Genomic DNA, 13,112 nt, shown 5'->3' with positions numbered 1-13,112 from the left:
AGATTAAGACTAAAAAAAATTCGATTTTTTGAGCCTGTTCGCGACTGTGTCCCCTTAATCCGAGCACTTCGTTCTTGGTCGTTCACGCTTATTGTTCCCCTTGGCTCTTTTATATACTGTACATTACCGTGTCTCTCTATTGCTTTCCCCTATTTTTCTCAGAATTTCAAATATTTTGCACCATTTTACACTGTCAAATGCTCTTTCCAGGTCGACAAATCCTATGAAGGTGTTTTGATTTTTCTTTAGTCTTGCTTCCATTATCAACCGCAACGTCTGACTTGCCTCTCTCGTGCCTTTACCATTCATAAAGCCAAACTGGTCGTCATCTAACACATCCTCAATTTTCTGTTTTATTTTTCAGTGTATTATTATTGTCAGCAACTTGGATTCTTGAACTGTTAAGCTGATACTCGTACTTATCAGCTCTTACATTCTTCGGAATTGTGTGGATGATTTTTTTTCCGAAAGTCAGATGGTATGTCGCCAGACTCCTACATTCTACATACTAACGTGAATAGTAGTTTCTTTGCCAATTCCCCCAATGATTATAAAAAATCTGATTGAATGTTATCTTTCCCTTCTGCCTTATTTGATCTTAAGTCCTCGAAAGATGTTTTAAATTCTAATACTGGATACCCTGTCTCTTCTAAATCGACCCCTGTTTCTTCTTCTATCACATCAGACAAATCTTCCCCCTCATAGAGACTTTCAATGCATTCTTTCCATCTATCCGCTCCCTCATCTGCATTTAACACTGGATTTCCCGTTGCATTCTTAATGTTTTCACCCTTGCTTTTAATGTCACCGAAGATTCTTTTCTCTTTCCTGCATGCTGAGCCTGTCCTTCCGACAATCCTTTCTTTTTCGATATCTTCACATTTTTCCAGCAGCCATTTCCTCATAGCTTCTCTGCACTTCTTATTTATTTCATTCCTCAGCAAAGTGAATTTCTGTATTCATGAGCTACCAGGATCGTTTTTGTACTTCCCTCTTTCGTCGATCGGGGTCAGGGATTTTCTCTGCCTCGTGATGACTGGGTGTTGTGTGACGTCCTTAGGTTAGTTAGGTTTAAGTAGTTCTAAGTTCTAGGGGACTGATGACCATAGATGTTAAGTCCCATAGTGCTCAGAGCCATTTGAACCATCTTTCATCGATCACTTGAAGTATTTCTTATGTTACCCATAGTTTTTTCGCAGTTACCTTCTTTGAACCTATGTTTTCCTTCCCAACTTCTGTGATGGTCCTTTTTAGAGATGTCCATTGGTCTTCAACTGTACTGCCTACTGAGCTATTCCTTATTGCTGTATCTATAGCTTTAGAGAACTTCAACCATATCTCGTCATTCCTTAGTACTTCCGTATCCCACTTCTTGTTATACCAGCATTTTCAGCTGCTACTGATATTATCCTATTCTCATCTGACCAGAAATCTTGGTCTTCTTTCCACTTCACTGACCCTCACTATATCTAGATTGAGCCTTTGCATTTTCATTTTCAGATTTTCTAATTTCCCTGCCACGTTCAAGCTTCTGACATTCCACGCCCCGACTTGTAGAACGTTATCCTTTCGTTGATTATTCAATCTTTTTCTCGTGGTAACCTCCCCCTTGGCAGTCCCCTCCCGGAGATCCGAATGGGGGACTATTCCGGAATCTTTTGCCAATGGAGAGATCATCGTGACACTTCGTCAATTACAGGCCACTTGTCATGTGGATGCACGCTACGTCCCTTTAATGCAGTGATTTCCGTTGTCTTCTGCATCCTCATGCCGTTGATCATTGCTGATTTTTCGGCTTTTACTGGCAGTTTCCCACCCCTAGGACAAGATAGTGCCCTGAACTTCTGTCCGCTCCTCCGCCCTCTTTGACAAGGCCGTTGGCAGAATGAGGGTGACTTCTTATGCCGGAAGTCTTCGGCCGTCATTGCTGATTATTAGTCAGAATTTAAGCAGAGGCGGGATTCGAACCTGGGACTGAAAACGTTTAGTTTATGAATCAAAGACGCTACCCCTAGACATCTTTTTTTATTTGTGCATTTTGTTCGTTGTATTTGGTAGATGCGGACGTCACATGACATCCATTGAAGTTCGTTGTTGATCTTTTCACTCAGCTTTTTAATTACAGAGACATGCCACAGGTCTCTGACCTAACACGCTGAGCCGCCCTGCCACCTAGGGCCTACATTCATCAACCGATAACAGGCGTTTAAAGAGTGCAGCCAAGACGGTCACAGAGGAGATGTATCCTTTGACTAAGATCCTCTACTCGGCTCCAAACTAAAGGACCTCGTTCAAATTGCGAGCTCTGCTTGCGTCCCACGCATGAAGCCAGCAAACTTTGTCACTTCCACCTGCCGCCTGTATGAACTGAGGAGGGCTCGGAACCCCTGGGATAGGCGTCACGGGTGCCTATCTGAGCCACAAACTGCAGAGGACTGCACCCTGCCGGCTCGACAGCCGCAGGCAAGGCCGCCTTCACATCTCGGATGAGGTCCCGCGGCAGACACAACGAGTGCACATTGGCTTTCTTTCCAGCCGTGAACGCTGTCTGCCTAAGAGGCTCCACAAGACCCCTAACTTTAGAGCTCCTAATAACTGGTGAACCCCTCCCTGCATGTGCCTGCTCAGACCCTGCTGAAGGAGCAGCCCCCTGGCCACACACAGAGCGAATTAGCGAGGCCAGACGACCGGTTTCTACATTAGCTCTCCACTTAGAGTGACGCCAACGCGTTGCATGTGCCACTCACACGTCTGTGAGGTTGGATCCACTGCGTTGGATACACCAAGAGGTGACCAGGTGGCAGAGCCCGTGGACGAAACAAGCGACACCTTAGGTGTCCCATGCGACGCACCAGATTCGTCGCCACTAGGTAGAAGCTCGAAGGTAACTGACTGCAGCCAAAACCACATTCAGTTGATCGCGAACTGCAGCAGTACCTCCTGCGTAAACCAGCCGGGATGGCCAGGCGGTTCTAAGCGTTACAGTCCGGAACTGCGCGACCGCTACGGTCGCAGGTTCGAATCCTGCCTCGGGCAGTGATGTGTGTGATGTCCTTAGGTTAGTCAGGTTTAAGTAGTTCTACGTTCTAGGGGACTGATGACCTCAGAAGCTAAGTCCCATAGTGCTCGGAGCCATTTGAACCATTTTGAACCAACCTCCTGCGTACTAGCGAGACTAACTGAAATGGGAAACAACAAAAGCAGACAGTATCCTGGATACGCAATTTGTTACACTCGCGACGTGTCACCAACGGATGCTGATGCCTCTGAGCTACGTAGCTGCCTGTTAAGAAGGAATGAAAACTGCCTTACTAACCGCCATAATTTACACTTACAAAATGCGCGCTGACACCTCCTAAACGGTAACAGGCACGAAATCTAATTAATATACTACGAGGAAAAGACAGAAAAAGATAACTCTTAACCTGCAACTCTGCAGATCTGCGTTTCGCTTTCATTTACAAAGCGTCTTCTCTTGTCATCCAGGAAATATGGATGCACATTGTTTTTAATGTATGTACAGTTTTGTTGCTGAAGATTAGAAACAATATTTTTTTATAAAGTTGTAGTGTAATTTACTTCGGTGTTTCTGCCTCTTGTTCACATATTCTATACACTATTGCTTGTCCTTCTTTCTTAGTGTAAGTTGAAGTCGAAACAAATTTCGTTGTACGTATGCACTTGGCAATATTTTGCCTTTCTGCCTTTTATTTTACGATGTATTGGTGTTGTTTGAACTTCACTGCGCCTCACTATTGGAAATAGAACTGCAGTTAGACTGGGTGAACACTGATAAAACCGACAAACTGCAAGGATAGATTCCTGACTGGAAATGGCGGAAAGAAAGGTCCTATGTGATGTGTTGGCAAATGTGCCAATACCTTGTAGATAGAGGAGGCCGAAATGCACGCTATAATATAACGCAGAAGGGCGTGAGGTCTGGAACAGGATACGTAATGAATGCTATAAAGAAAAGTACGTAGCTCCTGGAATACTTAACTTTTAATCCATCATTTGTATACAGCATTCTTGATGATACAAATGAGACTCTCTCTAGATATGGTTAATGGCGCCTTGCTAGGTCGTAGCCATGGACTTAGCTGAAGGCTATTCTAACTATCTCTCGGCAAATGAGAGAAAGGCTTCGTCAGTGTAGTCGCTAGCAACGTCGTCGTACAACTGGGGCGAGTGCTAGTACGTCTCTCTAGACCTGCCGGGTGGTGGCGCTCGGTCTGCAATTACTGACAGTGGCGACACGCGGGTCCGACATGTACTAATGGACCGCGGCCGATTTAAAGCTACCACCTAGCAAGTGTGGTGTCTGGCGGTGACACCACACTATGAACATGTGTCCGGAAATGGACGGTGTGCGTGCAACGACAACAGATCGTCCCAGAACACAGTACACAGCTGCATTGCATCCATGTCACAACAGACGTTCAATGTGGCCTCCATAGGATCAAATGCACGTGTGCACACATCGCATCATGGATTTCCGCACACTTTCGAGGTTTGCGGCCTCTCTCCGAATAGCGTGGCAAGCGCTGTGAACACGCTGTTGAAGGGTTTGCACACCGGGAACCTGTTCAGCATAGACAACGCTCTTCAGATGCCCCCAGAGGTAAAACGTCAGGGGACATAAGTCCAGTGATCTAGCAGGTCACGCTACAGTGCCTCTCTGTCCTATAAAACATGTGGAGGAACTGTTGCTGAGGTGTCAGCGAATTGTGAAGTGGGGTGATATTCCATCATGCAGAAACCACATAACCTGACGTACTGGCAAATGCAAGTAGCCCAGGCAGAGTATTCCACAGGAAGTCCAGGTGCGTTTCTTCGTCGAGGCGTTGTGGAATTATAACCGGTCCAAGTACGTTGGCGCCAAGAATCGCTGCCCACACATTGTTACTGAAATGATGCTGACAACACTCCTCAATCATTACCCGAGGATTGTCTGTAGCCGGCCTGGATGGCCGAGCGGTTCTAGGCGCTACAGTCTGGAACCGCGCGACCGCCACGGTCGCAGGATCGAATCCTACCTCGGGCATGGATGTGTGTGAAGTCCTTAGGTTAGTTAGGTTTAAGTAGTTCTATGTTCTAGGGGACGGATGACCTTAGAAGTTAAGTCCCGTAGTGCTCAGAGCCATTTGAACCATCTGATTGTCTGTAACCCACAGATAACGACTATGCAGATTGATGATTCTAGTTCCGGTAAAGGTTGCTTTGCCGGTAAAGTGGACAGATGACAGAAATCCCTTAATTATGATGGTCTACTGCAAAAACAACTGACAAAATCCTTCCCGTAGAGGGAAATCAGCTGCTGATAATCCTGGCACCCGTTGCAGGTGATAGGTATGGTAGCGGTTGTCATGCAGGATACACATAATCGCACATTGCTTACACCATGTCGGTGGGCCACTTGCCTGGAGCTTGTTCTACGGTTCGTCTCAATATCCTGTAGAGCATGGGCTTCCATATCTGGTGTACGCACAGTCCGGCACCTATCTGCATGTTCATCTGTCTGGAAGGACCCATGGTCACACAAACGCCCAAAAAGTGCTAGAAATGGTACGTGACGTGGCTGGTGTCTGTGTTTTGTTATAGCTGTGCTGCCTCTCGACCGTTTTCTCGTGCATGGTCATACACAAGCACCATCTCGGCTTGTTCCCGACATGAACACCGAACCATCATGCTGCTTATAGTACGCTGCGTCAATCACACAGCCTGCAACACGGAACTAACACATGGCACGTTATCAGAGGGACTGTCATTCTTCAGTGACATCTACAGTGGCAACGACGCATTTCCGGATGCATGTTCATAGGACCTTTCTTGCTCCATTTTCAGTCAGAAATCCGTCCCTGCAGTTTACATCTACATCTACATCTATACTCCGCGAGCCACCTTACGGTGTGTGGCGGAGGGTACTTATTGTACCACTATCTGATCCCCCCTTCCCTGTTCCATTCACGAATTGTGCGTGGGAAGAACGACTGCTTGTAAGTCTCCGTATTTGCTCTAATTTCTCGGATCTTTTCGTTGTGATCATTACGCGAGATATATGTGGGCGGTAGTAATATGTTGCCCATCTCTTCCCGGAATGTGCTCTCTCGTAATTTCGATAATAAACCTCTCCGTATTGCGTAACGCCTTTCTTGAAGTGTCCGCCACTGGAGCTTGTTCAGCATCTCCGTAACGCTCTCGCGCTGACTAAATGTCCCCATGACGATTCGCGCTGCTTTTCGCTGGATCATGTCTATCTCTTCTATTAATCCAACCTGGTAAGGGTCCCATACTGATGAGCAATACTCAAGAATCGGACGGACAAGCGTTTTGTAAGCTACTTCTTTCGTCGATGAGTCACATTTTCTTAGAATTCTTCCTATGAATCTGGCGCCTGCTTTTCCCACTATTTGTTTTATGTGATCATTCCACTTCAGATCGCTCCGGATAGTAACTCCTAAGTATTTTACGGTCGTTACCGCTTCCAATGATTTACCACCTATGGCATAATCGTACTGGAATGGATTTCTGCCCCTATGTATGCGCATTATATTACATTTATCTACGTTTAGGGAAAGCTGCCAGCTGTCGCACCATGCATTAATCCTCTGCAGGTCTTCCTGGAGTACGTACGAGTCTTCTGATGTTGCTACTTTCTTGTAGACAACCGTGTCATCTGCAAATAGCCTCACGGAGCTACCGATGTTGTCAACTAAGTCATTTATGTATATTGTAAACAATAAAGGTCCTATCACGCTTCCTTGCGGTACTCCCGAAATTACCTCTACATCTGCAGATTTTGAACCGTTAAGAATGACATGTTGTGTTCTTTCTTCTAGGAAATCCTGAATCCAATCACAAACCTGGTCCGATATTCCGTAAGCTCGTATTTTTTTCACTAAACGTAAGTGCGGAACCGTATCAAATGCCTTCCTGAAGTCCAGGAATACGGCATCAATCTGCTCGCCAGTGTCTACGGCACTGTGAATTTCTTGGGCAAATAGGGCGAGCTGAGTTTCACATGATCTCTGTTTGCGGAATCCATGTTGGTTATGATGAAGGAGATTTGTATTATCTAAGAACGTCATAATACGAGAACACAAAACATGTTCCATTATTCTACAACAGATTGACGTAAGCGAAATAGGCCTATAATTATTCGCATCTGATTTATGACCCTTCTTGAAAATGGGAACGACCTGCGCTTTCTTCCAGTCGCTAGGTACTTTACGTTCTTCCAGCGATCTACGATAAATTGCTGGTAGAAAGGGGGCAAGTTCTTTAGCATAATCACTGTAGAATCTTAAGGGTATCTCGTCTGGTCCGGATGCTTTTCCGCTACTAAGTGATAGCAGTTGTTTTTCAATTCCGATATCGTTTATTTCAATATTTTCCATTTTGGCGTCCGTGCGACGGCTGAAGTCAGGGACCGTGTTACGATTTTCCGCAGTGAAACAGTTTCGGAACACTGAATTCAGTATTTCTGCCTTTCTTCGGTCGTCCTCTGTTTCGGTGCCATCGTGGTCAACGAGTGACTGAATAGGGGATTTAGATCCGCTTACCGATTTTACATATGACCAAAACTTTTTAGGGTTCTTGTTTAGATTGTTTGCCAATGTTTTATGTTCGAATTCGTTGAATGCTTCTCGCATTGCTCTCTTTACGCTCTTTTTCGCTTCGTTCAGCTTTTCCTTATCAGCTATGATTCGACTACTCTTAAACCTATGATGAAGCTTTCTTTGTTTCCGTAGTACCTTTCGTACATGATTGTTATACCACGGTGGATCTTTCCCCTCGCTTTGGACCTTAGTCGGTACGAACTTATCTAAGGCGTACTGGACGATGTTTCTGAATTTTTTCCATTTTTGTTCCACATCCTCTTCCTCAGAAATGAACGTTTGATGGTGGTCACTCAGATATGCTGACCCTTATGTGTTCGCACTCACGTCGTTATTACAGTGTTTATGTTAGTTAATTTGTTCTTCGCGTAGGTCGGGAGCGTTGCCAGTTGTGTGTGTGCGCGTGTGTTGGTGTGTGTGTGTGTGTGTGTGTGTGTGTGTGTGTGTGTGTGTGTGTGTGTGTGTGTGTGTTTATGTGGGGTGGGTGTCTGTGAGCTGGTGTAAACTATTGAACGTATATGATCAGCAGACATGTCAGAGCCAGTCAGCGACATCAATAGTTTCAGGTATTTCGGCACAGGCTGGCGACCGGATGAGGCAGATATGATCCCTGTTTTCGTCGTCGTCGTTCACTGGCAGAAAGACTGACGTGGTATTTGTCAAAGCTGTCAGGTTTAATAAAAAATAGAATCAACAATGAAGGTTCTCTCGACGGCAGGAGTAGCGTGAATGGAGCCTATTAATATTCTTAATCTGAAGAATTTGTTTTTCCTTTTAACAGAAAAACAGACTCTATTAAGCAAGAACAGATATGTACAGGACCCATAGCTGGGCGTCCCCGAGCTGGGCGTCCCTGCGACTGCGGTGATTGTGGTAGCCTTCAACCACCCCTGTCATCGTTCTATTAATGATTCTGTCGCAGCTTGTACGAGTATAAAGAAGTTCAGAAATTTAATAGAAGTGGCAATGTAAGCAGGAAAATATCTTGAAGATCACTCATTCTGGCGAATAGCCCTTGAAACGTTAAATTTCCAGTGGGACTTCATCACTATGAATGACTCATATGGATAATCAGTTAAACAAGTAAAGTGGATATAGAACCAACAATTTCTCTCACAAACGACTTTATGTTGCTGGCTAAAGAGTTTCTTCAGCCAAGAATTTATTTCTTCTTCCACACTAAGAGGGAAATGAAAGCCTCGCAGGGTGGCCGTGCGGTTTGAGGCGCCATGTCATCGGATTGCGCGGCCCCACCCGCCGGGGGTTCGAGTCCTCCTCGGACATGGGTGTGTGAGTTGTTCTTAGCATAAGTTAGTTAAAATTAGTTTAAGTAGAGTATAAGGGACCGGTGAACTCAGCAGTTTGGTCCCTTAGGAAGTCACACACATATGGACTTTTGGAAATTGAAAGTTAGAAATATTGAAAGCAGTACGTTTTTGCTTTGAATTAATATTACAATGAAACAGTCAGAGATTTCACTTTGTAATACGTGTCTTGTATATATACTGACAGAAATATATCAACATACCAAGTTAGTTTTTACACTTTAGAAAGATTTCACTCGTTTTCCCAATTTGATATGAATCTTGGATGGATAACAGGTGTTGGTAATCAACAGGGCACTTAAGATAGGCAACCCCGAAACACATCCAGAACGCGTAATACAGTAGTGTGCAAAGCTTAAGTACGAAAGAAACTTTCGCATAATGTGTCACTGTGAAGTAACATAGCTCGATGGAACTTGGAAAGTACATAGAAATACAGTACAGTACAGAAGGTAACTATAACAAATACGCAATGAGACTAATGGAAACGACACTTTCATTCGAAAAAATGATTACACTGTAGTCTCCACAATTTACGAATGCCCCCGCTGTATTAAAAGAGGAGACACTTGGTTTTGAATAGGGTGTGTGATCACCGCGGATGGCAATGCATGCTCCGCAACGTGCTCCTACGCCGGCCACAACGTGGTCAACAGTTCTCATGGTTCGGCCTTTCTTCCACCGGCACCGTTAACAATCGCTGGATGTTCGTTGAACAATGTGGACTCTGCCATACTTCTCCCCAGCGCATCCCATGAGTTCTCCACGGGGCTTAAGTCCGAGGCACGTGAGGACAGTCCATTCCAAGAGTTTCTCCATCTGCACTGTTCGATGTGGCCAGGCGCTGTAATCCATGGAAGTGAAGTCAGGACAGAAATTACTCCTGAAATGCACTGGTGGAGAGGGAGCAACGTGTCGCAGTATGGGATTGAGATCCGCCTTGATGCAGAACACCTTTGTTATTTATTCCCACACTAGTTTCAGCGACAAATATCGCCATCATTAGTGTGTGACGATGGCGATGTTTATAGCTGAAACTAGTTAGGGGGTAAATAAACAACAAAAGTGTTTTGCATCAAGGCGGACGCACAGTTACATATTGTTGTTTTGTTTGCAAACACGGACCGATGGAAGACTTTCAGGATAAAATTGTCACAATGACATTGGTCGGTGAGTATACCGTAATCAAAAATTTGGACCTCTCATTTTTTACGTTCTCCGTCGTTCCTTAGTTGCTTCCGTATTTATCGGATTTGGTTCGTCTAATGCAACTAGATGAGAAACCACCTAAGTGCAGCTCCAGGAGGGAACATATGCACTAATAAAATCGGAAATCGTAAGTAGAAAGAGTCATTTAACCTCTCGTAACTTGTCAAAAAGTGATTTACCATGTACCAACAAAAGTATAACAAAGGGATTGTAATGTAGTAACAAATATGTAATTATAATTTAACGCAATTATTATAAAGGTGTTTCACAAATAATAATAATCTAAATGCCTATGACACAGCAGAAAGAGCCTTTTATTTAATTGCTACAGACGAACCACATTCCAAGAATTTTGGAGTCTGTACACCAATGCAAATGTCTCTCCCACTTTACCACCTGGACCACGAAAGGGTCTTGTTCGACAATGTTTTTCGGAGCACTGTGTGTTCCCACCTCTGGCCATGTGATGGTATTTCCGGAATCACTTCTCAGGCTGAATCTGTCCTCATCCGAGAAGAGCACGTGACCCCATTCCTAGTTGGTCCAGTCTCTACGCTCTTGGCACCATCGCGAACGGTGTTGCCGATCTGCGGGTGTCAACGGAACACAACGTACTGTCTGGTCGTCGGGCAGAGAGACCACCCCCACTCAGTCACCGGGCCACTGTGAAGCCTGAGACTGCGTGTCTCGTAGTCGTGCTGAATGCGGTAGCTGGTGCTTGGGTAGCTCAGTTGGTAGTGCACTTGCCCGCGAAAGGCGAAGTTCCCGATTTCGAGTCTCGGTCCGGCACACAGTTTTAATCTGCCAAGAAGTTTCAGTCAAAAGAGTGTTTTGCGAATACAACATTCCAACGCACTTCGTTATTGCCATATTACACACCATCAACAGCTTCGTTGCAATGACTTCATAATCTCTTCTGAATGGTGCCTACGAAAACAATAATATGATCCTGCCTGACTATGAAAGATTTTGTTTAAGCAAGAAGTCTCGTTTATAAACAACAGAAAAACCACCCGTCCCAATGTGCACTATAGCTTAAAACGCACTCTGGCCGAGAGACGGTCTAAGGCGCTGCAGTCATGGACTGTGCGGCTGATCCCGGCGGAGGTTCGAATCCTCCCTCGGGCATGGGGGTGTCCTTAGGATAATTTAGGTTAAGTAGTGTGTAAGCTTAGGGACTGATGACCTTAGCAGCTAAGTCCCATGAGATTTCAAACACATTTGAATTTTTTATTTATTTATTTATTTTATTTATTTAATTATTTATTTTTATTTATTTATTTATTTATTTATTTATTTATTTATTTTTTTTTTTTTGACCGAGGCAAGAGGGTGAACTACGACGTTGGTCGTGTTATGCGGGTTTCAGAAGATTGGAAATAATGGCCCTGTTTTATTGATGAGAATCTAAGTGGAAACAAATATCTATAGTTTGTATAGGGGCTGATCGGGAATGTTCCACTTCGTCCCACACAAAATTCCGCATTTTTAACCGAAACTTGCCAAGAAACAAGAAGTGTTGCATTACGTATTAAACGGCCCTGTAGACGACGTAGCTGCCGCGCCAAACCCACAGTATCTGTCAGGACTCTTCTTTTGCTGTAAGAAATGTGGGCACCAACCACGCTGCTCGACGTTTGTTGCGGGCGGTTACACAGTTTCATGGTCTTTCTGCTGTCCAGGAATATTCTGCCTGCACGACGTTAACAGGAGAACAACAGTGAATTAATAAAAGAAACAAACAACAGCTGCCGCGACGTTGGGACGCCCACAAGCTTGCGGCAGCAGTGTCGTTCGCTTCTCCAGTGCAGGTAGGGGCGCACGCAGAGCGCAGCGCGCACCCACCGTGCCGCGGCTGTCCATCACGTGGCGTGAACGCGGGCGGGCCCGCAGACGCGCTGCGCCCACCGCCACAATGGCGCTTCCCGCCGGGCTTCCGGCTCGCGATCCGCAGCCGCGGCGCGCTCGCTTTGTCTTCCGCCATTACACAAATGACAAACCCGGCACCGGCGCTGGCGCTCGGCGCACTTGTTGGACAAGACAATGGGCCGGGCGCGGCGCGGGCGAGGCCCGCCGCTCTGCTATCGCCGGCAGCGGCGGGCGGCACCGCGAACAAAAACCACACGCCAGGCGCCAGGGCCGTGTGTGCGGGTCACATAACACTGCACTCCAGGGCCCCCACTGTTGCACGGTTACAAGAGAAAGTGAGCCGCGCTGTTTCCACCGGATACGCCGTTCGCATTTTGGTTAATGCGTTGGTTGGGCTGTAAATAGTCAATAACATTCCACCGTATCGCGACGGTTGGTTGACAGATTTTTCGACTTGCTGTAACGACAGACAAACTGCTTTCATACGAGCCATTTTCTGTTCAAAATCGATTCATTGCGATAGCCACCCGTCTGACACCGCTGTCTTTGAAACATTTCAGGGCGTCTAGCGCGTCAGCTCTGGGCCGAGTGTTGTTTTAGTTTAAGATGAACATTTCGCCGGTTCTCTCCACACGTAAATACACTACTGGCCATTAAAATCGCTACACCAAGAAGAAATGCAGATGATAAACGGTTATTCATTGGACAAATACATTATACTAGAACTCAAATGTGATTATATTTCACGCTATTTGGGTACATAGATCCTGAGAAATCAGTACCTAGAACAACAAACTCTGACCGTAATAACGGCGTTGAGGCCCGCATCTCGTGGTCGTGCGGTGGCGTTCTCGCTTCCCACGCCCGGGTTCCCGGGTTCGATTCCCGGCGGGGTCAGGGATATTCTCTGCCTCGTGATGGCTGCGTGTTGTGTGCTGTCCTTAGGTTAGTTAGGTTTAAGTAGTTCTAAGTTCTAGGGGACTGATGACCATAGATGTTAAGTCCCATAGTGCTCAGAGCCACGGCGTTGATACGCCTGGCCATTGAGTCAAACAGAGCTTGGATGGCGTGTACAGGTACAGCTGCCCAT

This window comes from Schistocerca cancellata, chromosome 2 (assembly GCF_023864275.1).
Source record: "Schistocerca cancellata isolate TAMUIC-IGC-003103 chromosome 2, iqSchCanc2.1, whole genome shotgun sequence".
Lineage (NCBI taxonomy): Eukaryota > Metazoa > Arthropoda > Insecta > Orthoptera > Acrididae > Schistocerca > Schistocerca cancellata.
The sequence above is the reverse complement of the archived record's forward strand: the minus strand, read 5'-3'. Positions refer to the sequence as shown.